At 50.5% G+C, this 16,764-nt stretch overlaps 1 long non-coding RNA gene across 1 annotated transcript; it reads left to right on the top strand.

The window, feature by feature from the left end:
- The first annotated feature begins 57 nt into the window (after positions 1–57).
- LOC119086929 lies at positions 58–5,641 on the top strand. Its single transcript, XR_005090330.1, has 3 exons — positions 58–146; positions 3,140–3,192; positions 5,337–5,641. It is a non-coding gene; the product is annotated as an uncharacterized LOC119086929 (long non-coding RNA).
- Positions 5,642–16,764: the final 11,123 nt, after the last annotated feature.

Here is a 16,764-nt window from a genome sequence, read left to right as displayed (position 1 = left end):
TGCGCGCCGCAAGCGGCGGCGCTGGGCTCGCTCCTCTCTTTCGCGCTCCCGTGCGCGCCGCGCCTCTCTAGCCCCTCGCTTCCTGCTCAGCAGCGCCTGCGAGTGCCCTCAGTAGCCATTATTCACTGGCCGCCGGGGGACAGGAGGTAATTAGAGACGGCCTTGTGGCCACATCCACTGGGCTAGCACGATGCGGGCGAAGGGCGCGCGCGGGGAGGGGCACGCGACAAGGGGGCTTGGCTGCGCGCAGCCCGCGCCCCAGACGCGGAGGAGGGGAGGAGAGGGAGGGGGCAGGGAGGAGGAGTGGTAAGCTGGGCGCGAGCGGGAGGAGGGGGCGCAGCGGAGACTCTCCCGCGGCTCTCACCGCTAAGGCCAGGTCACGGCTGCGAGGTTCCTAGGCGCCTAAAGACGGGGTGGGGGCGGGGAAGGAAGGGGGTGCTGTGCGTGCGCGCGTGCGTATCAAAGCTAGAAGGGAGGGAACGCTTTAATATTTTTTTCCAGTGACTTACGAGCCCACGGGTGAGCCCTTGGCTGTGCGTTCAGGACCGTGTATCAGTGTGGCTATAAATTTCTGTTCTGCCCTATGTGTGAATGTCACGGGCTGGGGATCGGGGTGGGGGGTGGGGTGGGATTAACTAGAAACCAGCTTCTGAACATGCCGGTAGGTCTCGGAGGGACTGAGTGATGCAGTGGTTGCGTGGGGGTGGTGTTTGTGTGCGATTGTTTATAGGTGGTAGTGTGACTGCGTGGGCGGGGCTGCCTGCGTGGGCTGTGTTCCGAGGGCGTTGTGTATTCGTGTGGGCTTGTTTGCGACAGGGCTGGCTGCTGTGTAGGGCCACGGGACTGAAAAAGTACGGACATTGCGCCTGTGCGTGCTCTGGCCACACGCAGGGATCTTAGGCTGCCTGTGATCGCCCAGGGTCTGAAGCTTGGCAGGCAGAAGCTGACCCTAGAGAATCCCACAGAGGCAAAATAGCTGTTTAAGGTGCGAACAAGTAGTGCTGGGGTTGGGGCACAAAAACGACGTGTGGGGGTGTGGGTGTAGGTGTAGACAGGTCGAGGGGGACCTCCATGACGAGCTTCCCTTCACTGCACAAGAACTGTACCGGGGAGATCCTGACACTGAGCGACCCCACAGACCTAGAGGTTCAGGGTTTGGGGAGGAGGGGCGGAGGAGGCGGCACTGGGCAAGCGTAGGGTATGTAGGGTATCCTGGGGGCAAGCGACGAGGGAGGTAGTGCCTAAAGATAGCCAGAGAATGAGATGAGACAAAGAAGACTAGGACTTTGAGGCTGGACCTCAGGAGGGGGTGGGCCCTCCACCTCGCAAATGGCAGACCTTTGGAACATGATGAAGGAAGTGCAGCACTTAGACTGAGTTTTGCTAGCCAGTCCTTTTCCAAACCACTCCCTGCCCACGCGGACATCCACCCACCCACTCCATCCATCTCTCCATCCATTCATTTATGCATCTGGACATCCATTCAAATATCCATTCAGGTTTTCCAAGTCAAGATCACCCAGATCACACTCGCCCATAGCCTCTCTTCCTCCTCAGGAGGCACCTGTCTGCTCTGTGGAAAGGAGCTACCTTTTCCACACTTAGGGTCAGTAGTTGACACTGCTAAGCCCACCCTGCACATGCTGAAGTCTCCATACACCTTCTCATCCTACCCTGCCCATGGTGGTATGCCAACCAGGCTAGCAGGAAGGCGAAATGGTTTCCTCCCAGGCCTCCCTGCAACCTGGTGAAGCCTAGGAAGGAGTGTATGACGCCATTGTTGTACCTCCTGGTCCTTGTCCTGAAAGTCACCCCAAGCCTGCCACTGGAATGGGAAGATGCTTTAAAAATGGATCCCAAGTTGGGCATAAGGAGACTGACTTGGAATCCCAGCACTTGGGGGATGGAGGCAGGAATACAAGGCCATCTGCTATATTGCAAGTTTGAGGCCAGGCTGAGATACTTGAGACCCTCTCTCAGACAAAAAGAAACAACAAACCAGATGTCCTTATCAAGTGAATGTCCAGAGTGTACAGGTTGTTCCCTTTACTGGGAATCAGAATTTACAGACATGCTTGGCATTTCTGAGTTTCCTCTGGTCCTACTATGCAATAAGGGACCTCCTTAGTGACCTGAAGAGCAGATCTCTGCCCAGGATGAAACTTAAAGGATAAGGTCCAATCTCCCCACCTTTGAAATGCAGGGATGCTTAAGTGTTGGTCTTCAGTGACCTGGCCTGGGAACCTATGTCACTCAGAGTCCTGAGGTGCTATGAGAACCAGAAGGCCTACTGTGGGCACCATCGAGTCTGGTGATAACAATACAGATCATTGCTGGGAACCACCAACAGCACTTCCTGACTTACCTGCTCCTCTATGCAATCACTCACAAGGCCAAGTCTGCAAGATGTGCACAGACAAGATGATATGGACCCTGCTGGAGGGCTGAGGCTGACTTTCTTCCCTGCTTCTTAAATTGTATTTTTGTAATTAAAAAACAATTTAAGGGAGGAGAGGACAGGAGAGCTGGCCCATGGTTCCATGTACTGACTGCTCTTCCAGAGCAAAGGGTGGGGCTGGGGGGTTCAATTCCAAGCACCCACATGGAGGCTCATCACCATCTGTAACTCCAGTTCTAAGGGTTCAGACATGCTCCATCCATGTAGTATACATACACACATACACACACACACACACATACACACACACACACACACACACACACACACACAGAGGCAAAAACCTCATACACATACAATAAAAACATAAAACTTAAATTTTATTTTATGCATGTAGGTGTTTTGCCTGCATGTATGTCTGAGCACCATGAGATGCCTGGTGCCTGTGCAGATAAGAAGAGGGTGTTGGATCCCCTGGAACGAGTTAACAAGATGGTTTCAAGCCACTGTGTGTGACTGGGAACCAAGTCCAGGTCCTCTGGCTGAGTCACCTTTCCAGGCCTCCTCCCCTAGTCTGACTCTTCAGTGTTTCCAGTGGCTGATGGTCACACAGGCCCTTATGAGTTTCCTGATGTCATATCCTACCCCTGGCCTCATTACAGTGCCCTTTTTACTGTACATGCTAGCCTGGAACACCTTCCCACTTCTAAGTAACATGTAATTTCCCTGTTTGTTTTGTAGATGGCTTTCCTGGTTGTTCCTTGGTGTGTCCTCCACTGACAGGTTGGTGCCTGGTAGACATTCAGTAAGTGTTTGGTGATGAATGATGATGATAAATGAGTGAGGTTAAACAGGCTCTCCATCTGTGACCTTGATTCAGTCCATGGCTTCTCTGTGAACTAATAGCCACTTGGGGGGCGGGCAGTGCTAGAAAGACTTGGAGTTCAGTCAGGCTACATAACTCACCTAGCCATAAGTACTCTTCAAGATCCCTGAGGGTCTAAAGGAATGAGGTAGTGGTTGGTGGCTTGTCCCCAAGAAAAGAGGAGTACTTATTTGTTCTGGGGCCTCTCTGCTCAGTAGAGATCCCAAATAGAAAGTTCAAGAGAGGCTGTGTTCACTTCTGCCCAGTGCAGTATCTGGTATGTGGTATTCACAACTCAATGTGTATTTATAAAGTGACAATCAAGACTCACATTTAAAACTGAATGAGGGCTGGGAGGTGGCGCACATCTTTAATCCCAGCATTTGGGAGGCAGAGGCAGGCGGATCTCTGGATCTCTCTGATTTTGAGGACAGCCTGGTCTACAGAGCGAGTTCCAGTATAGCCAGGGAACACAGAGAAACTCTGTTGGTGGGTGGGGGGGAGACACCAAAAACCAAATAAAACTGCATGAGTCCAGCCTTTGGCTTGTCCCTAAGACTGGTGGCAGAGCTCTGTGTGGTGGCAGGCAGCCCTGGCCTACAGCACAAGTCACTTTCCAAGGGGTGGTCAAATGTAGGGCTGCACAGTAGGAGGATTCCTGTGTCCCCAGCCTCAGACTTCACCTCCCACTAAGTGAGTCCTGCCTGGGGACAGCAGAGTGGTGGACCCTACTGAGTTGGGAAGTTTTATGGGTGCTTCCCATGAGGGGTGGTTCCTGGAGCAGGCTGACCAGCCAGCCTCATAGTTGCCTACGGCTATCTGAACAGCTGCTTTATTGCACATTGAGAGGGAAGCTGGAGAGCAGTGGAAAGGCTGGGGACTTGAGCAGGAGCACAGAGAAGTGTGGGGCAGTGGGGTGGGTGAGGGGACATGACACAAAGGACAAGACCACCAGGGACAGGGTTAGCCAAGGGACACTTAGGCAGACACAAAAGGAGAAGGACATGGACCCACCCAACCAAGATAAGTAGGTGTCAGGAAATTCAGAAGTCAAGTTCAAACAGCCCTGGGCTGATAGCTTCAGGCTAAAAGTCTGCAAGCCTGGCCTCAGAAGTCAGCCTGGTTGCCGTGCTGGGGTTTTACATGTATTCTACATATATAGCCTCTCCATTTCAGGGACTGGGTCACCAACATCCAGATGATAGCCTTAAAACTTTCAGGTGGCGCTAGGCGGTGGTGGCACACTCCTTCAATCCCAGCACTCTGATGGATCTTTGTGAGTTCAAGGCCAGCCTGGTCTACAGAGTGGAATCCAGGACAGGCAAAAAAAAAAAAAAAAAAAAAAAAAAAAAAAAAACTTCCAGGTAGCAAAAGTGTTCATCTACTAGTTGGGTAGATATGTGCTTAGTACCTACTGTGTGCAGTATCTACAGCAAGAAATGAGACAATGATTCAATGATTCTGTTTTCCTCCTAAGGCAGGCATGGAACAGAATGGAGAAGTAATTGATGTACAACAACATAATTCATTCTGAGAAATACATCATGCAATTTCATTGTGCCATCATAGTGTCCTTACACAAACTAAGACGTATCTGCAAACGACACTAGGAGACAATCTCTGTGGTACATGCAATCTGCTACTGACTGAAATGTTAAGTGGTGTCTGACTATAGTTACTCTTTGTTTGCTTTTTGAGACGGCCTCCCCCCCAATTCCCCCCCACTCACCCCATTCCCCACCCCCGCCGAATGCTGGGATTAAAGGCAGGTGCCACCACCGCCGAACTAGTTATGTTACCCTTATGTACTAAGAAAATAGAGAGCCAGGGAAGGCGGCTGAGAGCATGGGGTGGGAGCTATGTTTTTATATTGAACGCCAGGGAACCCAAGGCTCAGGTCATAATTGAAAGGCTGTGTGGTGAACATTCGATAACCAGAGGAAAGCTGCAGGTGAGATGGTGAGCAAAGGTCCTGAGGCAGGAGAGCTTATGGCTATACTTGAGAGAGACCAAAAGGGACAAGGCCACACCCCAAGGACACAGTACTCCATTGTAACGATTTCTGTTTTACAGTGAACACAACTGGGGGAATCTTCCAGTGTTTCAAGCCTAGGAAGGACAACCCATGGCTGCCGTGAAGAGATTCAGTGTGGGGCCAGGGAAGCTGAAAGCAGGGCTAACGGGACTGGTTGAGCAGCTAACAGAGCTTCTGTGATCTGCTGTCCATGCTGAACCCAGAGCAGCTTCACACCCGGGCATGGGAACCTATCCCTTAGGAACCATCAGCCAAAGCCTTCATGATGCCCCTCCCACCTGTTAATTACCTTCCTGCCATCTGTAACTTCATCATGCCAAAGAGGTCTCTTCTCATCCATTAACTGTCCTGTGAGTGAATGGTCTTCTGCCTGGGTCCAACATGGATAACCTGTTACCTTCCCACTTCCGAGCTCCAATATCATTTATGAGTACATCAACCCAGGTTAGCTATCAGACCTCCCTCGGTGTAGATCTGATGTGTTCTCAAACCGACCAAGCTAATCTACTGCCATAGCTCTGCTTTGCCATTTACCTGTGGAGTACACTTGGCATGCCAGTGGCATGGAGTGGTGTAGGCATTCACTGCCAGCCTGTGCCTTACTGTCCACATTAGAACCCTCTGCCACATAGCACTCCTTAGGGGAGGACAACATGTTTCTCTTTGAAAGCAAAGAACTTTGTATCTCAATTGGTGGTGATGCCACTGGGAATGTGGGCATCCCAATTCATAGTTTGTGGGACATTTTCAAACAGTCCATGTGGTCCCTAGCCCACCTTCCTCTCCAGATCCCACAGGCTGACAGTGGGGATCAGAAAACCAGCTGGGTACCTAGGGTTGGTGCTGGCAAAAGCAAGGTAGAAGGCTGCCCAGATGACCATTGCTCCCACTTAGGGACAGAAATGCATCTCTGCCTCTGCCCTAGGCTGGGTGGGATCTCTGATGTAAGTGAAAAAGCAGGGATCAGCCTAGAGCAGGCTCTCTCCAGCCGTCTTCCCTCTCAGCTGACTCTGATCTCCATCTGTGGTTCTCCCTACCATCTGTCAGTCTGTCCAACCTTCCTCACTAGCCTGCTGAGGTCACCAGGGGTAGCCAGTGCCACTCTAGGCTCCTACAGAGCAAATCCTAAAACAAAGCCTCTCAATCTAACCCTAAGGAACTCTAGCTGCAGCTAAAGCATCACTTCTGAACCCAGAGTCACTTCCTGGGGAGTCGAAGCTGATCTCTCCATTTAGGGTCTTAGCAGTGCTTTCGGGGTGCAGGTGCTTAACTTTTCTTCTATCACAGGCCTGAGTGAACTTCTAGAAGCCTCGAAACTTATTTGGTTGGGGCCAGTCGTACAGAGGCCTGGAGGGAAAGGAGGAAGCCATCTGGGCTGTCGCCATGGCTAGACCCGGAGGACAGCCTCACTAGGCCACATATGTCTTTATCACAGCTGGAATCCAAACCCGGGGATGTGCAGGGAATTCAGAAGGGGCCTACTGCCTAGGTAAGAGAGAGGAGCCCCTGCCCACCCTTAGGTCTCCACTCTGGCACTTAGGCCACGGTTCCCTCACCCCTTCTCTGCTCCCTGCCTTCCTCTCTCCCTCTCATTGGCTCTCAGCCTCCCTCCTGCGTCACCTAGCTGGTCTTCTTTTCCAGCTATCCAAACCTCCTATCTTTCCCCTCATAGCCCAAAGAGCTTGTTCCTCCACCTCTAAGCCTCACCTGCAGTTTGGAGGCTTCCAGAAGTAAAAATGAGTGTCTGTATCAGGAAAGCACTGTCAAGACCTATGTGCAATGGCTGCTCAGAAACCAGCACATGAACACACCACCTGGGTTGGGTTAGGCTGGGCACCTCACCTGGATGCCACTCGGCCCCAGGTGCCCAAGAATGGGAACAATGATGATGCCAGCCTCTGCCTTTCTTCAGGGCCCAGGGAACTGAGGACAGTACCAAGTCTAGGATGGTAGGCCAAGTCCTGGCCAGGCCTCTTAAGGCCTGACAACAGTCACAGACTTTGGGGGGAGGGGGAGGGAGAAGACTTGGAAAGAACTGAAGAGATGGTATAGCCAAACTCATCTCACAGTGGGCTAGACGCCTGGGCGCAGCCATGTGAAACAGTAGCAGGCTACAAGCAGAAGCCTCGGAGGTGGAAAAACTCTGATGCACAGAGATATGTACAGGAGTCTACCTAGATATGGCACATAAAAACCAAAACAAAACAAACAAAAAAAAAGCAGAAGATGGTATGGTGACATACCTGTGTAATTTCAGCACTTGGGAGGCCAAGGTAGGAGGATTGCTACAAGTCTGAGACGAGCCTGGGCTATAAAGTGAGTCTCTGTCAACAAATAAAATAAATATGGCATGTGCAGTCAGGACATGCAGACTCCTCTACTGTAAAGAATGGTGTACCTTATACATACACAGGTGCCACCCATCTGCCTTCACACTGCTGCTCTCAGGATCAGAGTTCCTTGACTTGTGGGCCTCTCTGGATGGCTCAGGACCTCTAGCCTCCTTTGATCCGCGGCAACAGGAATGCTCCCTATGGACTTCTCCCGGCCCCAGGGCAATGACTGGGAGGACAAGGACACAGGGAAGAACCCTCACAGAGCCTGCTTCTGGGGACTAGGCCAGAGAGCTACTTGAACCTGCAGAGATTTAGATTACCTCCAGGAAGGAACGATGGGTGATCAAAACTGACCCTGGTGTGGCCTGTCATCTCAGCCTTCAGAAGGCAGAGGCAGGAGGATTGCCAGCTCTAGGCCAGTCTAGGCTATGCTGCAAGGCTGTGTTGAAAACAACCAAACAACAAACACAGAAACCTGACCCTTGGTTCCGCATGCTCAAAGCCCTGGGTTCAGTTCCCAGTACCATAAAAAGAATCTGTCCCTGGAAGGTCAGACCGAGTTCCTGAGGAGGACTTTCACAGTCAGCTATGTGATGATCTACCACAAATCTGGGAAGAGGTGAAAGAGATCAGGATGTCTGTTCCAGTTTTCTGCCCAGCTTAGCTTCCTCCAGAATCTCCTGGGTTGAGTTCAAAGGAAAGGTAGTTGAGGCCAGTGAGATGGCTCAGCAAGTAAAGGTGTCTGCAGCCAAGCCTGAGGACCTGGGTTCAATCCCCAGATACACAAGGTAGAGCGAGAACCAACTCTGTACAGTACAAGGGTGATTTTTTTTTTAAAGGAAGGGTGACATGCAGAGCTGGTTGCCCACTCTGCCAGACATCCCACATAGGACCTCACAGCAAACTTTTGAGGCATATGTTCAGAGTCCTCTAGAGCAATGTTGAAACTGCAGCTTGGAGAACAGAAGAGACATCGGCCTAAGTGACTGGGAGGCTGAGCCACTCCCTGAAGGCTCCAAAGGCTCCAAAAAAACATAAAGCATGGTCTCTTCTGTGAAGGCCAGAAATACAATGGCACTGCTGTCTCTCCCTAAATGCTGGTGACACTCTTGAAAAGAAGCTACTCAAGCCTACCTGGCTGAGGTGAGAATACAGCTCCTAGGCCCTTAACTGCAGAATGGACAGGGCAAAGAACCAAGTCTGCCAGCCATGTTTCTCCCAGGCCTGTTTCTCACTCTAAGGCTGTTAGGCCTTTGGTTTGGATATGGTTGAGTCCCTCCCAACTCATAAAGGAATTTACCCCCTGGTCTCCAGTTGTGATGTTTTGAAGGAGCTTGGCCCCCATAGGCTCATATATTTAAATGCTTGATCCTCAGGAAGAGGAACTATTTGGGAAGGATTAGAAGGTGTGGCCTTGTTGAAAATGGTGTGTTACTAGGGATGGGCTTTGAGGTTTCAAAAACCCACACCATTCCCAATTAGCCTTGTGCTTGTGAATCAGATGTGCGCTCTCAGCTACTGTTCCAGCCATGCCTGCCTGCCTGCCGCCATGCTATCCACCATAATGGTCATGGGCTCACCCTCTGAAACTGTAAGCCAGGCCCCAGTAAACTCTTCTGTGAATTGCCTTGGTCATGGTGTCTCTACATAGCAATAGAAAAGTAGTTAAGACACCTGGCAATTGCATGAGGAAATGGAAACTTAATCCCACTGTGGCATTTGGAGGTGGAGCCTTTGAGAAGTGTTAAGTTTGATTAGATCAATGGAATAAAAGTCTCATGATTGTATCCTGATGTCTTTATAGAGAGATAAGAAAGAGGCCAGAGCCAGATAGACACACTGCCACCATGCCGATACACCAGGGCCTGTGCAATGCTCTTTGGGTCCTGTACTTCCCGTGGGCTCAAAACAAACCTCCATTTTTTTTTTCATTTTTTATTAAGAAAAATTTTTATTTTCATTTTACATACCAAAGATCCCCCTCTTCCCTCCTCCTGCACAAACCTCTATTAAAGTAGCCCACCTCATATATCATGGTAATGAAAAGTTAATATACTTCTCCAAACATGTCAGTATGGAAACCGAAGTTCACTGTGTTCCTAGACCTCAGTTTCTTTGCCTTAAAAATGGGAAGAATGACAGGGAATTCATCATGTAAAGGATGAACAGAAATTAGTCACCATTGGGTTTGCCATGTCATGAGACCTCAATAAATGTCACTCCTGACAACTGTCATTTCCTCCTGCTCTGTGAGATCTGAGTTTTCCATCTGAGCTCAGTATCGAATTCCAGTTTTGTGGTGATGGTCTGAACACTGACTTTGGAAACCCTGTTTAACTGTGCTTTCAAGTCAAAAGCTACTATACTTGATCCCAATGCCGAGTGACTACCAACACATGCTCTGGGCTACAGTGTCTATCTTTTCAAATGGCCACTGGAGGCCCTTTGATCGGGCCAGAAACTGGGGTTCAAAGGGGCTAAAGCTGAGAAAGGTGGCAGCCAGGGTGAGATTCTACCTCCAAATAAGGAAGAGCCTGCTTACTGGCAGAGCTGCCCAGAAATGGAAGGTGCAGGCAGCAACTGTGGAGAGTGAGTGGCCTGTGGAGGAAGCCATGTAAGCAGAGAAGGCTGCAGCTGCCAGAGCTGGGCACCATCAGAGGGGACTGACGGCAGCCAGGGCCTCGGGACGCCACTGCAGCCACCGGGGCAGGAGTGGATCCCAGAGCGCCAGAGCTGGGCCAGGGCAAGCACTGCTGCTCCAGGATCTCACACAGCAGGACTGGGTGAGAAGCAGGCCCCTCCTTAGTGCACAGAATATGGATTTTTCTTGAGTGTTTTTGAGGAGGAAGTACACAAAGTAGAAAGAAAACAAAGGTTCCAAACCGCTCTCACTCTGTGAATTTCTGTCAACTCTTTCGGGTCATTTCTTCTACAAACTTCAATTTGGGTTAGAAATTTTCATCACTAAAATGCCTTCAACTGAGATGTAGTTCACATAATCACTTCTTCAAGGGCTAGGATGTAACAATAAAAGAACATGTGTGCAGTTTGCATGAGACTCTGGGTTCGATCTTCAACACTTCAAATAAAATTCCCAAGTCAAGAAAGGTTTGGTTCATCCACAGAGTTGCTCAACTATTCTTGCCATCTCATTTCAGAATGCTACCTGGTAGTAGTTCAGGTCTCCTCCCTCCCCCAGCCCAGGCCAAAGTCATCCACACTCTACACACTTGCCTGCTCTAGACCTTTCTTTCTCTTTATATCTTTTGATAGAATTTCTTTATTTAAAATCTTGTGAATGCAACAAAAAAAAAATACATAAATAAAACTAGAGCATTACTAGTGCCTTCTTTGATTTTTAAAAAATATTTTTATTAATTCTTTGAGGATTACTTAAAATGTGTTTTAATCGCCGGGCGGTGGTGGGTGCGTGCCTTTAATCCCAGCACTCGGAAGGCAGAGGCAGGCAGATCTCTGTGAGTTCGAGGCCAGCCTGGGCTACAGAGTGAGTTCCAGGACTCTGTTTTAATCATATTCACCTCATTTCTTTTCCTAATTCCTCCAAGATTCATCCCTCTCTCCTCATCCCTCCCACCTTTTTTTTTTTTTTAAATAACAAACAGAGTCAAACGTGTGCTAGCCATATACTCACAGGTGTGGGACCATACATGGGAGCTTAGGTGACCTATCAGAGGGCCATACCCTTAAAGAAAACCGAGTCTCCTTCCTCCAGAAGCCATCTTCAGTAGCTCCTCAGTTAGGGGGGGGGCTCATGAGCCTCTCTTCCCCTTCCATACTGGAGTATCAGTTGGCTGGATCTTGCCCAGGTCTTAAGAGGCCACAATAGCGGGGAGGTCATGAGTTATCCTATCACGGTTTCCTAGACATTTCTATGGCCTTTCACATCCAGCACTGATGTTTTGTTTGTTTAAGACAAGATCTCACTATGAATCCTTGGCTGACCTATGCAAAGATCGCCTGCCTCTGCCTCCCGAGCGCTGGGATTAGAAGCGTGCGCCACCACCCCTGGCCACGGTCCTGCTGTCTTGTTGTTGCTGAGTTTGGGTTTTTGAGGCGTGTCTCTGCCCAGCCCTGGCTATGCCACCACGCCCGACTTAAGCATTAGTATTTCTGATGTACACTTTCAATGTCTTTCACCAAGCATTATGCACTCACCGTTTCTATGGGCCCCAAGGCTTCCCTTATGCTGGGTATTTACAATTATGGGGGTTTGGTTCTTTCTGTTTGGTCATTGGTTAGTTTGGAGAACCCTCCCCACCAAGTCCCATACAGCCCAGACTGGCCTCATACTTACTGTGCAGCTGAGGACTCTGAACTCCTGATTCTCCCTGCTCAGTCTCCTGAATGCCAAGATTATAGGCATGCACAATCCCTGACTCCAAGGAGAGATTTTACACCACAGTTTACTCAATCGTAGTGACACCCGTCTCCACCCCCACTGTAGACATCCCGGATGGAGGCCCTCCGTGACCTCCTTGCCCTTTTACAGACTTTATGGCAGCCACACAGCCTGCATAACACAAGTCCTATCTTCTCCTTGCTTACTCAGAACCTTCCATGGTCCCTATCCCCTATGTGTTATGCACTCTGCATGTGGGGTGCTGCCAGGGCTAGGGAGGCCAGGATGGTAGGGTCCACTGTCACCTCCTCCGTGCTTGTGAAGTACAAATACTGAACTTGGAATAACATAACAAGTGTAGTGGCCTCTCCTCCTCCCAGTGTCTGCCAGTCCCCCTGCTCCAGTCACACTAGCCTCTGTGTGGTGCCTTGCACACACCAGTGTAACCCCTCAGGGCCTTGGTTCTGGCTTCCATTCTCCTAGAGTGTACTTCTAACTCCTCTGTTCTGCAGGCCTGCTTTTTCTTTGTAACACTCACCACTTGACACATCTGTCTGTTGCCTTGTCTCGAGCTGAACTGGAAGTCCTAGGGAACACTATCTCACTCACTCATGTCCTCAGCACCTAGCACAGAGTTGGAGCCCAGCTTGGTAACTGGGCAGTTTATGCAATATGATAGACGTCCATGAAAACTCTAAGCATCCAAACACTGGACCCTGGCAGTCTTCTACCTGCAGACACATGGCAGCTCCAGCCACAACCTGCATTTTAGTAGTTGAGATGGTCTTTGAGTCAGGAGAGATCACATAAAATCCAAACTTCATTTCCACAGAAAGCACGGATGTGGCCACACAGGGCAATACACCTGCAGGACCACCATCAGCAGGCCTGGAAAGGGTGGCCCAGGAGACAGTGAATTCCAGGGAGACCCGTTTCCTCTACTGCTGCTGCTGCTGACATTGCCCAATGGTCCTGGATGCTCTCCAACTGCTGTGCCCTCCCAGCATACTAAGTTCTGCTGCCATAGGCAGTAGGCACTTTCTTCATCCCATGGTTTCCAGGGTCATACATATGAGCTCTTGAGAGGGGATGGCGACAGGCCCCCTCCGTCCCAGCCTGACCTGTAGCAGAGCCTAGCAGCAGGTTCTTAGCTGTGTGGTAGTAAGTTCCATCTGCACAGGGGCTCGGAGGAAGGAGGGTCTATTATTGGTTCACACTGGATGCCAACAGGTGCTTGTTAGTCACCCACTGTGCGTCAGGGTACAGGGATGCTTAGCCTGTGCACAGCCGTGTGACAGTGGGGAAGCAGACCTTTAGAAGGGCAGGGGCTGAAACCCAGATGAGCTGTGTAGCACACACACCACTGGGAAGGACGGCCTCCTTTCAGGCCAGGGCTCCCTGTCCCAGGCCTCTTAGGCCCCTCCCCCAGCCTTGTTTCCCCTAGAGAGGTTTCCAGTACACCACACTCAGGATTTTGCTGCATTCCTGTGAGTCATTCTCCAAACAAACCGTGTGATGGAGAGAAGGGATCTGGGGAGGGGGTGGGGAGATGGAGAAGGAAATAAGACCCCTCCTCCCTCCCATGTACACAAGGGCTCCCTGGGAGAGCTTGAGCAGCAGGCTGGCTTTTTTTTTTTTTTTTTTTTTTTAAAGAGAGTCATACTATGTAGCCCTGACTGACCTGGCACTCACTATGTAGACCAGGCTGACCTCGAAATCACAGAGATCCACTGGCTCCTGCAGGATTAAAGACATGTGCAACTACACTGCCCCTGGTTGGCCATTGTGAGCAGAGAACTTGCTGAGCGACCTAGGAGACCTTAGCTCTCTCTGGGTCTCTGGAGAAAATGACAACAAAGTCTGTGCCTGTGAGATGCACAGGTTTCCATGGGGGCTCTGTTTCTGATGAGGCCAGTATTGTCCTTGTAGCTTCAAAGCAGCCTATGGCCACTTTCTTGCCTCAGTTTCCCTACCTCTGAAATTAAAGGTCAAGTCTGTGGTAGGTCCAAGGGGCGTATTATTCAGGTGCCAGCGGTTCAACAGGTTAAGGCATGGAGAGGCAGGCCAAGAGACCAACCAGTCTCTGCTCTCTGAGTTTCACCTGTTCCCCTGAGGCACGGCAGCCACCACTAGCTCAGGGCTTCTTAGCAGGATGCTAGCACAGAGGCTCTCCCTCCCGTCAGCAGCACTGCTGTCACATGGGGACCCAGCCTGTTGTGGGAGTGTGGGAACTGGCTGGGAGTCAGTCATGGGCTCCCTGCCCCTTCCCCCAGTACCCTTCTGCTTGTGGTTCTCAACCTGGGTCAAGTGGGAAGAGCCAGGGCCTGAGAGGCCAGGGGCACCCACTTCCATTTCTTGGAAATGTTGATGGGGGCCCAAGCTCTATGCCTAGAGCCTCCAGAGCCTCTAATGAACTGCATCATGGAGTGGAACTTGCTTAAGTCCTCAGGGAAGCTGGAGCTCCCCAGACAGCTCAGCTCTCCCCCTCTGGCCACACTACCCCTTGCGGCTCTCCAAACTGCAGTCAGCAGCAGTCTCCCACCTGAGCCTGCCTTGCCGTCCCCACCTGCACTCTTGCTCCTGAGCATGGGCCCTGCTCGAGCGTCAGCTCGCCTGCTGCTGTCATATACCTTCTCTGACTCCCCAACTTCAACTGCAAATGTCATCCCGCTCCTGAGGCCCCGGCTCTCATCTTGACTCCTGCTTCTGTCCCTCTGATATGCTCTGTACCACACTCAACTAGCTTGCCCACCATCTCTCTACCTCATGGTGTCCCCACCGCCCTGTCAGAAACTCCAGCAGGCCACAGAGCACATCCCACCCTGTGCAGTAGACCACAGCTCCACAAGTATCTGAGGAGTGGATCACAGTGTTGCCACTCAAGACCGGAAAACTTTATTCTGAGGTAGTCCTTTGAAGTCTCCTAAGATGGAGGAAAGGAATGTGGACCCTCTTCTCAGCAAAACCCTCCCAAATAAGGGTTTGCTGGTATGTGTTAGCTGGTCCTCACTGTCCTCTGATACTCAACCCAGACCTTGATGTCAGCCAGGACATTGCTCAGGCCCTCGGCTCTCTGGTTCTACCTTCTCTACTGGCCTTCCCCACTGGCCTTGGCTCAGCCTGCTGCCTTACCTTCTACCTCGGCATACTCTCCGTGCATTCAACCCAGGGCACTGGTGCTCCACAACCCATGAACTAAAGACCTAGGTCCCCCTTCAGCCTGCTGTCTGTCTAGCCCCATCTTTACCGGCCAGGTCCAATAGTCTTGTACCCGCTGCCAGAGGCCTCTTCCCAAACACACCCTCCCCGAAACCCACTCTTTTCTTCCACTGCTCCGTGAACACATGTCCAGTCTCTGGTCATGCAGACTCCATATCCGCAACTCCCCTGTTGTCCTGTGGGATCTTGGGGCCTCTGAAATAGGTGCTTACATGACAGTTTGGTTTTGTGTGTGCGCATATGTGTGTATGAGATATATGTGTGTGGTGTATGTGTACATGAGCACCTGGAAGCCAGAGGAGACATCTGGTGTCCTCCTCTGTCACTATCCTCTTGTCCCTGTGAGGCAAGATCTCTCACCGAACCTGGAGCTTGTATTTTTTCCACCATGCTAGCAGCCAGCAAGGCCCAGCAATTCACTGTCTCAGCAACCCTCAGTGCTGGGGTTATAGTCATGTGTGGGACCACAGATGGCTTTTAAGTGGATGCTGAATATGAATTCAGGTCTTCATTCTTTATTTTATTTTTTGTTTTTTTCAAGATAGGGTTTCTCTGTGTAGCTTTGGTGCCTGTCCTGGAACTCACTCTGTAGACCAGGCTGGCCTCGAACTCACAGAGATCCACCTGCCTCTGCCTCCAGAGTACTGGGATTAAAGGAATGCACCACCGCCGCCCAGCCTTAGGTCCTCATTCTTCAACAACAAACTCTCTTAACTGCTGAGCCATCTCTCTAACTCCACCAAACCATTTTTGAAAAAAATAAATGAGAGGAAACAAATTAGTAGAAAGGTGAACACAATAAAAGAACAAGTCTAAAGTCGTGTGGTGGTAGCGCACACCTTTAATCCCAGCACTCGGGAGGCAGAGGCAGGCAGATCTCTGTGAGTTCGAGGCCAGCCTGGTCTACAGAGTGAGATCCAGGACAGGCACCAAAACTACAGAGAAACCCTGTCTCAAAAAAAAACAAAACAAAAAAGGGGGGGGGGCTGGAGAGATGTCTCAATGGTTAAAGCACCAACTGCTCTTCTAGAGGACCTGGATTCAATTCCCAGCACCCACATGGCAGCTCACAACTGTCTGTAACTCTGGTTTCAGGGGGTCTGGCATCCAAAGCACCAATGCACATGAAATTAAAATAGATAAGTTTAAAAAAAAAAAAAAAGTCTAAGGTTCTAGAAAGAAGTTCATAGTAGAGTTCTATTTCTCAACAAGTCTACCCCAGCTCCCTATCCCCTTGTGTAGACCCTAAGGCCTAGGGGATCAAGTTTAGAGGTAGGGAGAGGTCTATCAGTCAGGATGGGTCTATGTTATGCTGCTGTAACAAAATATCCAAAGCTTAGCCAGACCTGGTTGCACAGGCTTGTAATCCCAACTATTCAGGACACCAAGGCAGGAGGATCACAAATTCAAGCCCAATCTGTGTTACAGAGTGAGATCATCTCAAAATAAAAAGTAAAAAAAAAAAGAGTGGGGTATAGTGGTGCACACCTTAATACCAGCACCCAGGAGGCAAAAAGCAGGTGGTTCTCTGTAAGTTGGAGGAAAGCCAGG

This window comes from Peromyscus leucopus, chromosome 8b, assembly GCF_004664715.2.
Source record: "Peromyscus leucopus breed LL Stock chromosome 8b, UCI_PerLeu_2.1, whole genome shotgun sequence".
Taxonomy (NCBI): domain Eukaryota; kingdom Metazoa; phylum Chordata; class Mammalia; order Rodentia; family Cricetidae; genus Peromyscus; species Peromyscus leucopus.
Note: the sequence above shows the minus strand (reverse complement) of the source record. Positions and strands in the feature narration are given on the sequence as shown.